This window comes from Rhinolophus sinicus, linkage group LG03, assembly GCF_036562045.2.
Source record: "Rhinolophus sinicus isolate RSC01 linkage group LG03, ASM3656204v1, whole genome shotgun sequence".
In the NCBI taxonomy this organism is placed as follows: Eukaryota; Metazoa; Chordata; class Mammalia; order Chiroptera; family Rhinolophidae; genus Rhinolophus; species Rhinolophus sinicus.
Window position 1 is genome coordinate 49,914,385 of NC_133753.1, and position 15,759 is coordinate 49,930,143.

General features: G+C 39.7%; 1 pseudogene; it reads left to right on the forward strand.

Annotated features, from left to right (window-relative positions):
• Positions 1 to 12,374: 12,374 nt before the first annotated feature.
• Positions 12,375 to 12,990, forward strand: LOC109447657 (mitotic spindle assembly checkpoint protein MAD2A; annotated as a pseudogene).
• The last annotated feature ends 2,769 nt before the right edge of the window (positions 12,991 to 15,759 follow it).

Genomic DNA, 15,759 nt, shown 5'->3' on the forward strand with positions numbered 1-15,759 from the left:
GTGCCAACCCTTTCATCCCCATGTGTTTCTCTCCACTCGAAATCTGAACTTACAGATGATATGATTGATCTGGCTTGAGTCGTGTGCCCATCACGTGGGCAGGGGTGGCTGGTAGCCCACTGGAAAAATATGGAATGGAGGAAAGGCAGTTCCACAAAGGAGAATGCTCTCAATTAAAGGAATTCCATTATTTAGTCCTCAGGTAACTCTAAAACCAACAGTCATGTGAGCCTAGTTGTATTCACTTGTACTTCTGTCTTAACATCCAGCTAGACCATTGGTCCTGGGGAGTCAGGGTGGGAGTCAAGGGGAGGACACCTCTGTCTTAATGGTTAGATTCAATATGGAAGCCCACAGACTGACCCGGTGGCTTGCAAATAATTGGTGCTCAGTAAATATCAGATGATTGATAGATTGTGCTGATTTTATTATAGTCCTTGATCTTTCCAGGCCAAAAAACAATTTAGATCTTTCCTTATCCTCGCTCTTAAACCTCAAAACCCCTACCTACATGCAGTCACCAAGAAAGCAATCCATCAATAACAATTCACCTAATTAGCTTGCTCACATGGACCAATAGAGTCCTCAGGCCTAGCCACTTCTCACCACAACCACTGGGTGAGGTGTCAGGTGTCTTACTAAAGGACTTGATTAATAAGTCATTCTAATTGAAGCTGAATACAATTAATTGCATAATTTTGAACTCTTCAAGTTTAATTCCACAGAAATTACATCACAGAATTGGGGTAGGATGAAGTATTTCTAATGAAAGGAATAAATAAAAACTTGCACAAGCACTGGTTTGTATTTGTGACATGTTACGCACACGCCAGGCCTGGACTCTTGCCATTCCTGCCAAGAAAAATTTGCAAAGCTCAAATACGTATATGAATCCCTAAACATGTGGCCCATTATTGAAAAACCAGACACTCTTATCCTAGTCAAGCCCAACAGTTTAATACCGTGACGCCCTATTTAAATCTGTCCTGGTATTGTTCTTTTTGTAGACAGAGATCCCAAATTGGCTCGTATAATTTGGGGGGTCTTTTGGTTTTGGTCTTATTTTCTTTCTCTTTGTAGTTCCCTTAAATGGGTTCTTTCAAATGGTTATTAACTTACTAGAGGACACGTCAGAAAACAGATGATGAATAAAAATAGTCCACCTTTGACAAAACTTTTACCCAATTGAGCAGGAAGGATTTTCATGAGGAAAACGGAGAAATTAATTAATTAACTGTAACTGAATTTCACCTCTTTAACCTTAACTCGTGAGCAAAGCTGAGCTAAATAAACATCTGACCATTCAATCTCTTCCACTTAAGGTTAACTTGAGTTTATTATTCAGGCTACTGCCCTTGTGTATTAGGCAACGCATAAATTACGCATACTAATTACCCTGGATGGGGCACCACTTTAATGAATTCTTTTAATTAAACTGCAACACGGTGGTTTTGCACAGGATGGTCTATATTTCATCCTTAAACTACGTTAACCTTCATCTTTGTCGGGACAGCTCACATGTCCAACTGAAGAAGGTCTGAGTTTAATTCATCTAAGTATGTACATTCAGCAACCCCTGCTCCCCTTGACTATCATAGGAAAATTTGAAAAATGTTTCTCTTCTGCTCTGGGGTTAAGAAATTAGATGCCTCTGAAAAGTTATGATTGTGCTATGGATACCAAGGTTGGGGGGAGGGAAAAGGCAAAACAAAACAAAAAATTGAAATGACGGAATCAACCAGCATAACTTTGTAGCCCTTAAAATATGAAGAATAAAAATCTTATTAAAATGTTCTTACTAATATGTGCTACTAAGCATGGGACACTCTTCACTTTGTGATCTTTATATTACAGAATTTACCGTAAATCATCTATATCATGAGTTTAGTTTTCAAAGATACAGTTAGTTTTCTGTTACCTGTAACAATTTGTGGATGGAGCAGCAGAGAAATTGAAACCCCTGTGTATTTTAACCGTGAATATTAATCTTCTCTTGTCTTTACTGAGTCCTGCTTCTAGGTATTAAAATGGACAGTTCTGAGTTTTACCTCCCTAATATCTGAAGGTGGGGGCAGTGCCAAGGGGAGGAGGGGAGAAAATCAAACAGCTGAAAGACTATCTAGATACCAGGAACCTTGATAACCTCCAACTCAGTCAACGCATATTGAGCACCTACTGTATTCCTAGCACTATGCTTGGTGCCAGAATATCATGGTGATTGAAAAATGCTCTATTTTTGTTTTTGTTTTTTTAAAGAAAAGGAACGCTTGCACATTTATATGCAAATTCAGGAAGGTGCACACACAAGAACACTGCTGAGGGATTTGCTTCTGGGAAGTATTGGAGATCTGAGTTGGGAGGGAAAGGTACTTATTATTCTGTATCTCCTCCTCCTCTTCCTCCTCCTATCATGGCTATGTCATACTTTTTAATTCAAAAAATAAAAAACAATAAAAATATCTAGAGAGTTTATATTCCACTGGGAGAGACAAACACATCACAATGTAATGTGGTAAATGCTGTGATAGGTGCACCTATAGACTATTCTGGAAACACAAACGAGGGATCATGCAACTCTGTCTGGTGGAGTCAGGGAGGGCTCCTCAGAGGAGGTGGCCATTTAAGTTGGATCTTGAAGCGTGAGTGTGAGAGTTTGTCAGGCTGAGCACCAGCTCTCGAGTAAAGGGAAAGGGATAATAGCATAAGATGATTCTTCCATCCACCCTACATTGTTCTCTCTTAGGAATTTTGTTAATAGTTATGCTCTTGTAGGCCTTTCCTGATGACATAAGGAAGCAGTGTTTAAATCATTCTAATTTCTGACAAGATGACTGAGAGTGATACTTTGTAAATGATCCCAAAGAAAAGTTACTCGCTCCAGAAAACAGTTGGATATGCCTGAAATTCTGACTTCAGAATAATTCCAACATCCCCGTAAATTTTTACCAAGCCCCAATTTAAACTGAAATTTATACAAAAGCAACTGACCTGTAGGATAGAACCACTCTTCATTTTGATGGGAAAGATAAAGAATACAGGCATACCATGTTCTATTGCACTTTGCTTTATTGTGCTTCAAAGATGTTGCATTTCTTTTACAAATTGAAGGCAGGATGCTCCGCCAGCAAAAAGAGTATGACTCACCTTATTGCAGCGGTCTGGGACTGAACCTGCACTATCTCTGAGGTATGACTGTACAGGGCATTTTTTATCAGCAACGTCTAGCTCTTAATATCGTATCATTGCATTTAGAAATGGAATTCTCACTCTTTCCTGACCTTCACCTTGTAGCTACAGTAGAGGAAAGATACAGAAAATGAAGACCATAATGGTCTTATATTCCATATTTTACCATTGATGGAGTTCTTTGGGGCACCAAGCTCCCTTATTCTGAGTCCATTATGGAGGCCTGTATGGACTGGGCTGTTCTATGTGCCGCAAAGGAAAGAATTCCTGTCTTCTAACCAGTGCAAGGAGTCCTAGAAAGAGTGTTGGTAGAATTTGGCTGGGTGCTTTGAGCCTTTTGAGAAGTCCATTTGCATAGGCAGTGGTTGCATAGGGTTGCATAGGCAGTGACTATTTGCATATGCAGTGACAGGAAGAGACTAGCAGATTTATCGCATCAGTATGCTGGCTGACGCTCACGCGTATGATCAATACCTTTCAGTTATTTACTGAGCCACAGCTATGCGTCAGATGTAGGGGATGCAGAGATGAATGTCACTTTTCCTGCTTTCCAATAGCTCACAGGGGAAAAAAAAGGAGTCACAGACAACACTGTAATACAGTGGAATGTGCTCTGCTAACCTGAGAGCCTGAAGGCCCCTAACTATAGTGCAAATACACCTTTGAAATGGGAGCTGTTCCAAAATGCTGAACTCCTGTTTTCCACTTCAGACCAAAGAAGCAGAAGAAAGAGAAGATGGCTGAAATGCACGGGTAGAATATAATTTAAAGGCAGAGAGTTCTGTAACTGGTAGGTGACTAAACCCTAAGGGAGATTTTTCTCTCTCCTGACCCTCAGCACATTTAGGAAGCCCCGCAGCTTGTTAAACAATCTATGACAAAAATAGGCTCCAGAGTGGTTTTTTATGATGATGTAGGTGGCTCTGGTGTCAGACAGCCCAGTCCCCATCCGGATGTACTGTGTGACCTTGAGCAAGTCACTTAACCTCTCTACCTCAGCTTCCTCCTCTGTAAAACTTGGATAATAATAGGAGCTACATCACAGGCTGATGATGGTGATTAAATGAGATACTGCATATAAAGTACTTAGCAAAGTGATGGGCCTCTAGCAATCAGTAAGTGTTAGCTATTATTGTAATTAGTATGAGTAAGGTAAGTGCATCTTGGACCTCAAAGCAAGAAGATTTTATTACTGCATTATTAAAATGAACCTAGGACTCTTGCAAAGCTGGTAGAGTATAAGAATGTAAGGTGTTTGAACACTGTAATCACATAGGCATGGCAAGCTTCAAAATACACACACACACACACACATTCATTTCAGGTTATAAACCAAATTACTGCTACAGATGACCCATTTGAAAGGCCTGGGATGAATTCTTAATCACCTGAATGCTACTTTTCTTGGCCTGCTTAACAGCTGAAAGGAAAGTGTTCGTCCTTTCTGAAGCTGTGGATTCCTGAGATGGCTTGTCCAACAGAGAGGCTGAGTGCATGCTTGCTCTCCAGTGTGCCTTAGAGAAGAGGGTATATCCCAAATAGCAAAGCACTGGAGGAAAGGCCCTTGCCCCCAGGAGGGCACACTCAGGCCACAGTGGTGACCTGGAGGCAGCCACCTGGGGCCCCCCATTCCCCAGGACTCAGCTTTGATCCCTTTGTGTTTCATGGCTTCCCGAGTGGCGTTTTCTGCCCCAGGCTTTCCACATGCAGTGTCTTGTGCTGCTCTCCTCGGAACATATGTTGTGACCCACCATCTGGCCCTTCTGCAGCTCCCCAGTGGCCGTGGTATGAAAACCTGGCTGTTTGGCAGCTACAAGTGCCTACAGCCCCTTTGGTCTTTTTCTTGGTCTGAGTGTTTTTCAACATCGGTGGATGTAATTAGGAAGAACTAACCCAAGCATATGGACCCAGGACTGCATTATGACCACGAGGGGCGCGTTACAAGAGGAGCTGCTCTGGGCAGGCCCAGCCCCAGGCTTCTGGGCAACTGCAGTGAATGTGCCCGTGGAACTGGCTCGCCAGTTTACAGCTGGGTGCAGTGACACACAGGCTTAAAGCTCAACCTCTGTGAACGAAGCGCGGAAGGTTGGTGGTACTCGCTGACATCCAGGGCTTGGCTGAGGGGAAAGGAGGCAGCTTGCTGATGAGAACACGTGTCTGTTGGCACTATGCAGTGGAGAAAATACCAGAACTCCTCAAATCCTGGGGTCAGCAGCGTTTGTATTGCTTCTCTTTAAACAGAGGAAGACCTACCAGTTGCTGAATAGCGGTTATTTCCAGAGGGTATGGGGTGAAAAGCCAAAACCAAGTTCCAGAGAGTTGAAAATAAAAGATCAAATTTGAAAGTGTAAATTACTGTATGTACATACAATGGAATCCTGAGCAGCAAAATGAAAGGATGGGGAAAATTATTTATGTACTGATATGGAAAGAACTTCAGGATGTATTAACCAAAAAAAAGGAAAAAAGATAGAAAAATAACAGTGTGCAGACCCTTCTACCATTTGTGTAAAATGGTTGGGGGTGAGGCAGGTATGTCTGTATTTGCTTGTGTATGCATAAGAGTGTCTGGTAGGATATACAAGAAACTAATAACAGTGGTTACCTATTTTGGAGTGGCACGAAGAACCTGAGCTGATGGGAGGGAGCGGCATGGGAAGAAATTCCATTGTATACTCTTATTTATTTTAACCTAATATTTAAATGTATTTCTCCTTCAAAAATGTAATAAATTTAAAAGTGTTTAAAAGTTTTGAAAGTGGAATTATAAAACATTGACAGGCCAGTGAAGATTGCATGCTAGTACATTTATGAATATATTTTTATTACTTTGTGCACATCTTTCCACATGAATAGACTATTTGATTTCCAACAATGTCTTCCATAACTGATTATCATAGGATGGAATAACTTATGCATTGCATATTTTACACTGAGCATTTTTCTATCAAGGAAAAACAAAATAAATGTAAGTTGTATTAATTAATAAAGTCAGGGTTTGAATATGGTTATATGTTAATAACTAGAAGGAAGCATTAATCCTTTGTCCTTTTCCCTATGATTCAGCTAAGATTTGTTTTAACAGGTATAACACACTGTTGCCAATTTGGTATACAGTCCACAGTTTTCATTGCATGAAACCGGAGTTTATGTAGTATAGTTCATGCTCTATCTAGACAGGGATAGGTTTGTTCAGGAACTTTTCTGAAAGATTCTTTACTTAGTTCTTTGTCCAGAAAGAATATCAGTTGGCTCCTGCAGGTTCAATTTTTATTTTCTGACGGTATCTCGGGGCATTAGGAAGATGACCAAGATGCCTTCTTGGAATAAGCTATATACTATTTACAAACTGGTAAAACCAAGGATATTTGGGTTCCTTATATTCTCTCTCTGTCTCTGTCTCTCTCTCAAACAGCTTTAACCATAGTGCTTTTTCTAATAAATCCATTTTCACTTCTCTAAAAAACTATGGACATCCTTATTAACTTAGCTAAACTAGAACTGACTTTAGCTAAACTTAGCTAAACCAGGATTCCTTTCTCTATAGAGTCCCAGATTAGGATTAGCCACAATAGAAATTTGCATTAGGATTTGGAAATCAGAAGTGAAGTAGTATGAGATTTTAGCGTTAGGCTTTGAATGTTGGTTTAGGGTATCAGGCGCTGTAGTAACTTGCTAGGCTGTCGCTGAGCTGCTAGCTCACTTTGTGGGTGTATCTGGGAACACAGCTCCTCTGGCTCCCACAGCGTTTCCTCCCTTCGCTTTTCCAAGTCTTGGATGACCAGTATGTGTGGCAAAGCATACTAGCTTTTTCCTGCAAGTCATCCACATCACTGATGATGGAGGCCTGGATAGACAGATGTAGGTTGCAGTACATCTTCCTGGGTTCTGATTTGTCCTTGTTTTCCTGCACTGCATTGTTAAGTCTTCTGTCTCGATTGCCAACCCAGCTGAGTGTGCCAAATTCAGACCCAACACCAGACATAGAGGCAATACTCTTGTATAGACTTCTCCATTTGCTTCTACAATTGCATAAAGCCTAATCCCCATAATTAATCTTTTGTCCTATATCTCTTATAGTGGTTCTGTGTTTCTGATTGCCCTTTGACAGATATACTATCCCAAAATGTCCAGAGACATGTCTTAGTGTTGTCGTTGCTAGTAGCACAGCAAACATAGGCAATAGTATCTCCATTTTGCAAGTAAGAAAGCTAACCCTAGAAAGAAAAGTCAGCTGCCAAGTTGAGAATCTAACTGTAACTCCCAAACTCATCTCTTCCCACCACACTCTATTGCCTTGGCTTCCAACGTAAGAGAGAAGCATAGCACACAAAAAAATTGTCGTAATAACTAAAAAATTAGCCTTCCAGACAGACTAAAGAGAACATTCCCGGCTCCTATTTCAGCACCGAGGCTCCAAATGGCACTTATATTGTGACACAAGGCAAACAGCTAGAACAAAAATGTTCTGGATATCTGGGGTTGAGGAGATGGGTGACATTAGCCGCATAACTTTCTTAGGTATTCTAAATGACTGCAAGGATGAGAGTTAGCCATGTGGTACTTGGTACAATGAACTAAGGAATTTGTATTCATTCTATACAATGACAAAAAGTCTTCTACAACAATATCCATAAATATCCCCAAAGCCTGAGACTACTAAGTAATGTTTGACAATGTGGATTTTTGAATGCTTTCTGCTGGTTCCAGCTCTCCGTAGAAATACATACAAAAGTAATACCTCTTCCACTGGGTTACGCTAAAATTTTTCATCAGCCAAAAGTACTAAAAAATGTGATTTTCAAATCTAAATTAAAGTTGGCTGTGGGAAATGAAAGTCAGTACCAACTAGAAAACATAGAGCCAAAGAGAAATTCTCAATTTTGTGTATTAGTTGAAATGGAGCAGAGAAAGTGTTATGAGAGAGCAAGTCAGTTTGGGAATGACAGATTTCTGAAAAGCCCTGGGCTAGTTCATGTCTTGGGACACAGGAGGTTCTGAATCAATGCGGCAGAGAATTTAAGATCAGGCCTATTTGTGACCAAGTTCACTATATGTTGAGAGAATTGTATTAGTCTGCGTGGGTTGCTATAGCAGATACCACAGGCTTAAACAACAAACATTTATTTCCTCACAATTCTGGAGGCTAGAAGTCCATGGTCAAGATGCCAGCCAGTTTCATTTCTTGTGAGACCTCTCTTGCTGGCCCATGACAGCCACCTTTCCGTGTGCTCACTTGGCCTTTCTTTGCGGCATGTGTGGGGAGAAAGAGAGAGCAAGCTCTCTGATAGCTCTTTTTGTAAGGACACTAATGCTGTCAGATCAGGTCCCCACTCTTACAGCCTCATATATTTTAATTACTTCCTGAGAGGCTTCATCTCCAAATACAGACACAATGGGGGTTTCAACATATGAATGCAGAGAACTAAGCACATTCAGTCCTTCACAAGAGTAAATATCTGTGGTAGAAAGAGAGTGATCCAAACCACAGCCTAGCATTCTGTCTGTATCTCCCTTATAAAGCTTGTCTAGATAAAAAATTCCGTTTTGATTAAGGACCACGAGTAAACAAGAGTAAATGAGAAGACCTTGGGATTTCAACTTTGTGTTCGAACTTCATCCATTTTGCCTTTCACATCACCATCTCAAATTTCTCCAACATGTTCAGGTTGTAACCCCTCTGATTAAGGAAATAAGGCTTGCCTTACCTTAACAGGCAATTAGCTTTTACAATTAAATTGGGAGAGTCATGATTAATGACCTTGCTAATTGTTCTCCCCTGATGTGCACATTAACACATGCAATATGCTCAAAATTCTGAGGAACATTCACTCTTTGAGCCTACTATGCTCTGTCATTAAGATCCAAAGCTGAGGGAGGCTCAAACCCTGCCCTCCAGGAGATCAGAATCTAGTACCAACGGTGTGTAAACAGACATACTATTACAAGGAAGAGATCTTGTCAATTTTCCTCGTGTCTGGCACAGCACCAACATAATGGACACCTTGACCAATTAATTGCCAATAACCCCAGGAGGACAGTGGGTAGGAAAATGGCACCATGGACATGCAGTAGAGATTCTGAATCATTGGTAGGTAATATGGCAGTTTTCTAGAATGTTTTCAAAGTAAGGGAATATGTTCAAACTCTACAAACTAAGTGGAAGCCAGACTTTTATTCTAATAAGAAGCTAGAACAATATTTCCAATTGTCCAGTTAGTTGTTTTCATGTAAAGAAATCCTACCCATTCTTTAGGACTCAATTCCTCTATGGAGTCTCGTTCAATTCTGACAGCTGGACGTGATGGTTTTCCCTCAGAACACTCTGGTACTCTGTTGTACTCACCTGCCATTGATCATTTAATGCCTTCTTACGTAATTCCATTATCATGTATGGGGAGTTTTGCATCCTAAAAGCCAAATATCAGAACTGTAGAATGTTAGACTAGAAAGCTCTCAGAGAGAGCCTTTGATTCAGCTTGCTCCATTTACAAATGAGGAAACTGAGGCCCATTCAAAGAACAATCATTGAGAGATTAAGACTCTCTGAGATTGTGACATTTATCCACAGACTTACAGGAGGTAGAGACAGTTGGTGCAATGCCTTAGAGAGGGCACAGGCCTGACATGTTTGCAAAGGCCTCTTAGCCAGGAGGCTATTGTAGCCGAAATAGAGACAGCAAAAAAGAGGTGGAAGGGGGCTGGGGTTAGACCATGGAGGCCCTGTGGGCTTATAGTCATTTACTCTGAGGGAAATGGGAGCCATTGAAAGGGTTTGGTTTTTTGTATGTTTCTTTGGGGTTTTATTGTTGTTTTGGTCAGCTTTAGTGAGGTATAATTTACATAGAGTAAAGTTCACCAGTTCTAAATGTACAATTTACTGACTTAACAAGTGTATTTACTTGAGTAAATAACACCACAATCAAGGTATAGAATAGCTCCATCACCCCCCAAAAGTTCTCTCACATCCCTTTGGAGCCAATCTCTGCTTCTATTCCCAGCTCTTGGCAACCACTGATCTGATTTCTGTTCCTGTATTTTTGCTTTTTCCAGAAATTTATATAAAAGGAATTGGATAGCATGTAACATTTGTATCTGGTTTCTTTTACTCAGAATAATGCTTTTGAGACTCATCCAATCTTTTGCATGTATCAGTAGTTTCGCTGTGGGGTATTCCATAGTGTGGACGTACCCATTTGCTTATCCATTTACCAGTTGAAAAATATTTGGATTGTTTCCAGCTTGGGGTCATTATAAATAAGGCTGCTAGAAACACCCTCATGTGTAGGACTTTATGCAGAATTTTTATTTCTTTTGGGTAAATCCCTAGATGTGGAATTGCTGGGCCATATGATAAGTATATGTTTAACTTTATAAAAAATTACCAAATGATTTTCCATGATATATGTCCATTGTGTTTTCCCATCAACAATGTATGAGTGTTACAGAAATCCTGCATCCTCATCATCACTTGGTATTGTTGGGTTTTAAATTTTAGTTATTCTTATTTATTTATTTATTTTTTATCTATTAGAATTTATTTGGCATGTTTGAGCTGTGGGAGGTCAGATTAGAGCTGAGAGAAAAAATCATAACCTCAAATTTTAGTGATTCTAATAGGTGGCTTTTAATTTGCATTTTCCTATTGAGTGATGTTTTTGAGCATACATCTTTTCAAGAGCGTACTTGCCATCCATATCTCTTCTTTGGTGAGTGTCTGTTCAAATCTTTCCCCATTACTTTTAGTCTTCTTATTATTGAGTTATAAAAGTTCCTTATATGAGGTACGATAAAAACCTACAGTGAATGTTTAAATTGAAAAAAATTTATTATAATAAAAGACATATTGCCATTAATCTCCCTCAAAATACTCCCCCTTGCTTTGAACACACATCATTCTTGCCACTTTCTTTTTTTTTTTTTTTAAATAGTTTATAGTTGTGAAGACTGTGAAATGGTTTTTTTTGTTTTTGTTTTTTTAGTTTTTATTGGGGAATATTGGGGAACAGTGTGTTTTTCCAGGGCCCATCAGCTCCAAGTCATTTTCGTTCAATCTAGTTGTAGAGGGCTTAGCTCAGCTCCAACTCCAGTCACCGTTTTCAATCTTAGTTGCAGGGGGCACCGCAGCCCACCATCCCATGTAGGAATTGAACCGGCAAGAATTGAACCAGCAGCCCTCTTGTTCAGAGCTTGTGCTCTAACAAACTGAACCACCCGGCCACCCCTAAAAGAATCATTCTTGTGGCTGTGACTTGCTCAACATCAAAGCCAAGCCTGAACTATCCATTGTACAAGGGTATTTCAAATGATTGGAGAAAGTGAAAAATAATCAAGCATCTTCATATCAATAAGCATTCTCAAATAAATCTCAACGTATTGCATCAAACAAAGAGACTTTATTGGTAGAAGATTTAAGAGTATTAGAATGTTATATGCATGTGGACCAGCTCCAGCAAGTGAAACTTCTTCATGCTTGCCTTTGGTAAATTATTTGAAGGCAAAGGGAGTCTAACTGAGCCTAAAAAGAATGCCTCCCAAAAGTGGAAGTCTTTGAAACCATGATATGATCTCAGATCCTTTTTTCTTTCCTAGAAGCTGTGTGACTGCAAAAGTAACAATATTTTTGAAAGCAGACTGCTTGAATTCTTCTTGCTATTTTTGTAGGATCTTGGTTCTTCCAGAAATGTACTGGTTTTTTAAATGGAAGGAATATGAATGCTATTGTAATTCGTAAATCAGCAGGGGAAGACTCTGTGGCTTCCCAGATAATCTCCCTGCCCTTTGAGCCTCATTCCTGCCAGTTTCCTACCTGTCAGAAATCAAGGTGTTTATATGCAAATAAAACACCATTCCCCACCCCCACCACCATTAACATTTTTTCTCTTGATAATATTGCTCATTGGTAGTGGTTCTCCCTTTCTAAAATATGGCAGTTTCTACCTTTGTTGGTAGAGTTGTTCCAACTACAAGTCATTTGAATGAGCTGTGTGGTATTACAGGAAATTGTGAAAGTTGTCATGTCATTACTGACTGGGTGAATTTGGGCAAATCATTTAAGCTGAGCTTTATCTTGTCCAGTAAATTGTAGCTATCACCATGAACTACCCTCTGCCACAAGACTTGTGTGAATCAGGAGCCCTGTGGTCACCATCTGCAAGTGGGCACATGCCCCCTCTGTGGGCCTGGCCATGCCGCTGCTGCTCTTCCAGGAGCAAGGCATCACCCTGCACGGGAGTGCGGAAATCATGGCCGAGTTCTTCTCATCTGGCATCAACAGCATTTTATATCAGCATGGCATATATTCATCTGAAGCCTTTACTCGAGTGCAGAAATATGGACTCACCTTCCTTGTAAACTCTGATCCTGAGCTCATGAAATACCTAAATAATGTGGTGGAACAACTAAAAGATTGGTCATACAAGTGTTCAGTTCAGAAACTGGTGGTAGTCATCTCAAATATTGAGAGTGGTGAGGTCCTTGAAAGATGGCAGTTTGATATTGAGTATGACAGGACTGCCAAAGAGGACAGTATACCCAGAGAAGTCTCAGAAAGCTATCCAAGATGAACTCTGTTCAGTGACCAGACAGATCACAGCTACAGTGACATTTCTGCCACTGTTGGAAGTTTCTTGTTCATATGATCTACTGATTTATGCAGACAAAGATTTGGTTGTACCTGAAAAATGGGAAGAGTTGGGATCACAGTTCATTACCAATTCTGAGCAAGTCTGTCTTCGTTCATTCGCTACTACAATCCACAAAGTAAGTAGCATGGTGGCCCGCAAAATCCCTGTCAGTGACTAAAGATGAGATGAGAACAATACTGTAATTTTCAAATATGCTTTTCCTAAAACCAAGTGAACTGTAGTTCATATATTTTATTTCATTGGCTAATTTTTAGATGGGGAAACTTAACATACTCTACTGAACCATGCTTAATTGTCCCATTTTTTGTTACCTGTTTGTCTTTCCATAGGGTTCACATAATTTTTTGCATACTGTCCAAAAGGGAACCAGCAAAATTACATCGGCACGATAATGTCAATTCCTTTGAAGGTGGTAACTGTAGATGGAAAAACTTCCTATAAAACTAAATGCCTTGGGGCAGCTGGTTAGCTCAGTTGGTTAGAGCACAATGCTCATAACACCAGGGTTGCCAGTTCGATCCCCACATGGGCTACTGTGAGCTGTGCCTCCACAACTAGATTGAAACAACTACTTGACTTGGAGCTGATGTGTCCTAGAGAAACACACTTAAAATAAATAAAAGTTTGGGAAAAAAAAAAAAAAAGCTAAATGCCTCCCTAAATCAGACCTTTTGGTCAAGTATCTTGACTCAAAATATAGGTAGAGAAATATTTAAATAAGACACACAGCAAAAGAAGTTTGAATATTCAAAATCTTTGTTTAGTCCTAAAGTAACTGATAATCCATAATTAACAAAATATTACTATTAGGTCCTTTTGCCATTCATTTCATTTGTATAGTTTCCATATTGAAAAAAATCTCAAATTATTTTATTTTAATTTATATAACTTATACCCACAAAGCTATCAATATTTCTACTGTTTAAATTCTGGTGTTACAGAACTCTTAAATGTCTTTTTGTGTTTTATAAAATCAAGCTTTAAATGACAATGATAAATTAAGTTAAATATGTATTTAAAAAAAGACTTGTGCTAATCAAATGTGACAATGTACATAACGATATCCTAAGGACTCTGGGAGCACAGTATACAAGTGTTGGTCACTAGAATTGCAAACAATAGATAGTCTTGATTCTGTGGACCTGCTTCCATCTTTTTAAAAACATATTGAGCTAAGATGGTATTTATTGGGTAGCCACAATAGGCTTTGCATGGTACAAATTACTGTGGGGTAGAAAATAAGTATAGGTAGAGTGCTTATCCCTTGAAAGAGATTGTAATTTCAGCAGGGAGAAAATTCTTGTATACATGAAATAATGAAAGACCAAAAATAATAGCTTATCTTTGGAAATGCTTTTAAAGTTGCTGATTTCCTTCACATGCTTCCTCTCATCTCATTCTTACAAACAACTGTGTGTAGGACAGATATTTTTGTCTTCATTTTACAGATTATGAAACCTGGGTCCTGGAAGCCCAGGTGATTTCCCCAAAGTTATAAAGTTCATGAACAGTGGAGTTGGGATCCAAATCCAGATTTTCTGGCTTCTAGTCCAGAAAATCTATTCCAATGATTCTCAAACTTTGATGAAGTGAAGAACCAAGGAGGGAACTTGTTAAAAAATTCAAGTTCCTGAATCAGTTGACTGGGGTCTAAGAGTCTGATCTTTAAACAAACAGTTCAGATGATTGTCTTGTAGGTAGACTGCAATGGGTTTCCACATTTACTCTTCTAGCTCAGACCAGGCAGAGAGCTAAGACACTTCTGTACAACTGGCATGCAGAGTACAGTGGTTCTGAGTGCAAATAGTGGAGCCTGGCTGCCTGCATTTAAAACCTGCTTTCACTACTTACTAGCTGGGCAAATTATGTCACCACTGTGCCTCAGTTCCCCATCTATAAAATGGGCATAGTACCAGTGCTTACTACTTCACAGGCTTGTGATGAAAATTAAATAAGTTATGGATTATAAAGTAATTAGAGCAGTGCTGGGATACAGCAGGCTTTGAGTTTGCAAGAAGGGCAACGTGCCCCATAGAAACACTGCCATGTGAAGGAGGATGGGGGACAGTCTCTCTGAGATGCAGTGGCCTCATCCCTCACCATAAACAACTCGCGTTCCTTCATGTCATACCCACTCTTCTGACCTTGCATACAGCTATCGGTAGCCCTAGGTATCAATTCCTTGGGAGGCAGTTATTGCTGCTTGCAAAGTAACTGGAAGGTTCTAAGGGGCCCTTCAGCCTTAAGTCGACTTTGTTGCTTTATCCCATTTAAATCCACATTCTCTGTTGAAGGAAATAAACCAACACAGTAAAGCTTGCTGATAGCCACTCCATCTGTATTATGGCACACAATGATGGCTGGAAGTTAAAGGTTTGATATATAGGTCTATTTTTTTATTGCCAGTCCCTGCCCCTGAAGAAAGTATTAAAATTTCCAGATGAGTAACCAAACAATAAATAGATGAGACAGTTGCTGTGAATATCAGATTTTTTGCATAATAATGAGATATTGCTGGATAATGCACTCTGCCATCCCCAGTTTGTCTAAATTATCATTTTGATTGGTCAAATGCATAAGAAAGATATACCAATAAAGTCATGTCAAATGCTCCATTGTAAATTGATGCAGGATGGAGATTTCTTCAGGTTTGAGGTGAGGTGGGGGCAGGGAGAACGGTTCCTCAGTAAATAACTTTGGGTGGGTGTTTTCTTCAGCCAAATCCTAATCAAAGGCATCCGAAATCCTCGCTTCTCCAGGGCCACATGCATAAACATGAGGTAGCTTGTACCTTCTAAGGCCTTGTGTATTGTTTTTGGAATTGAAAATAAGAACCAAGTTTGGAAAAGAAGGGTTGTTCTAGGACATGTGAGGTTTGTTTTGTGTGGAGCACTTCCCCCTTGATTTTGCCTACCTGAGATATAAC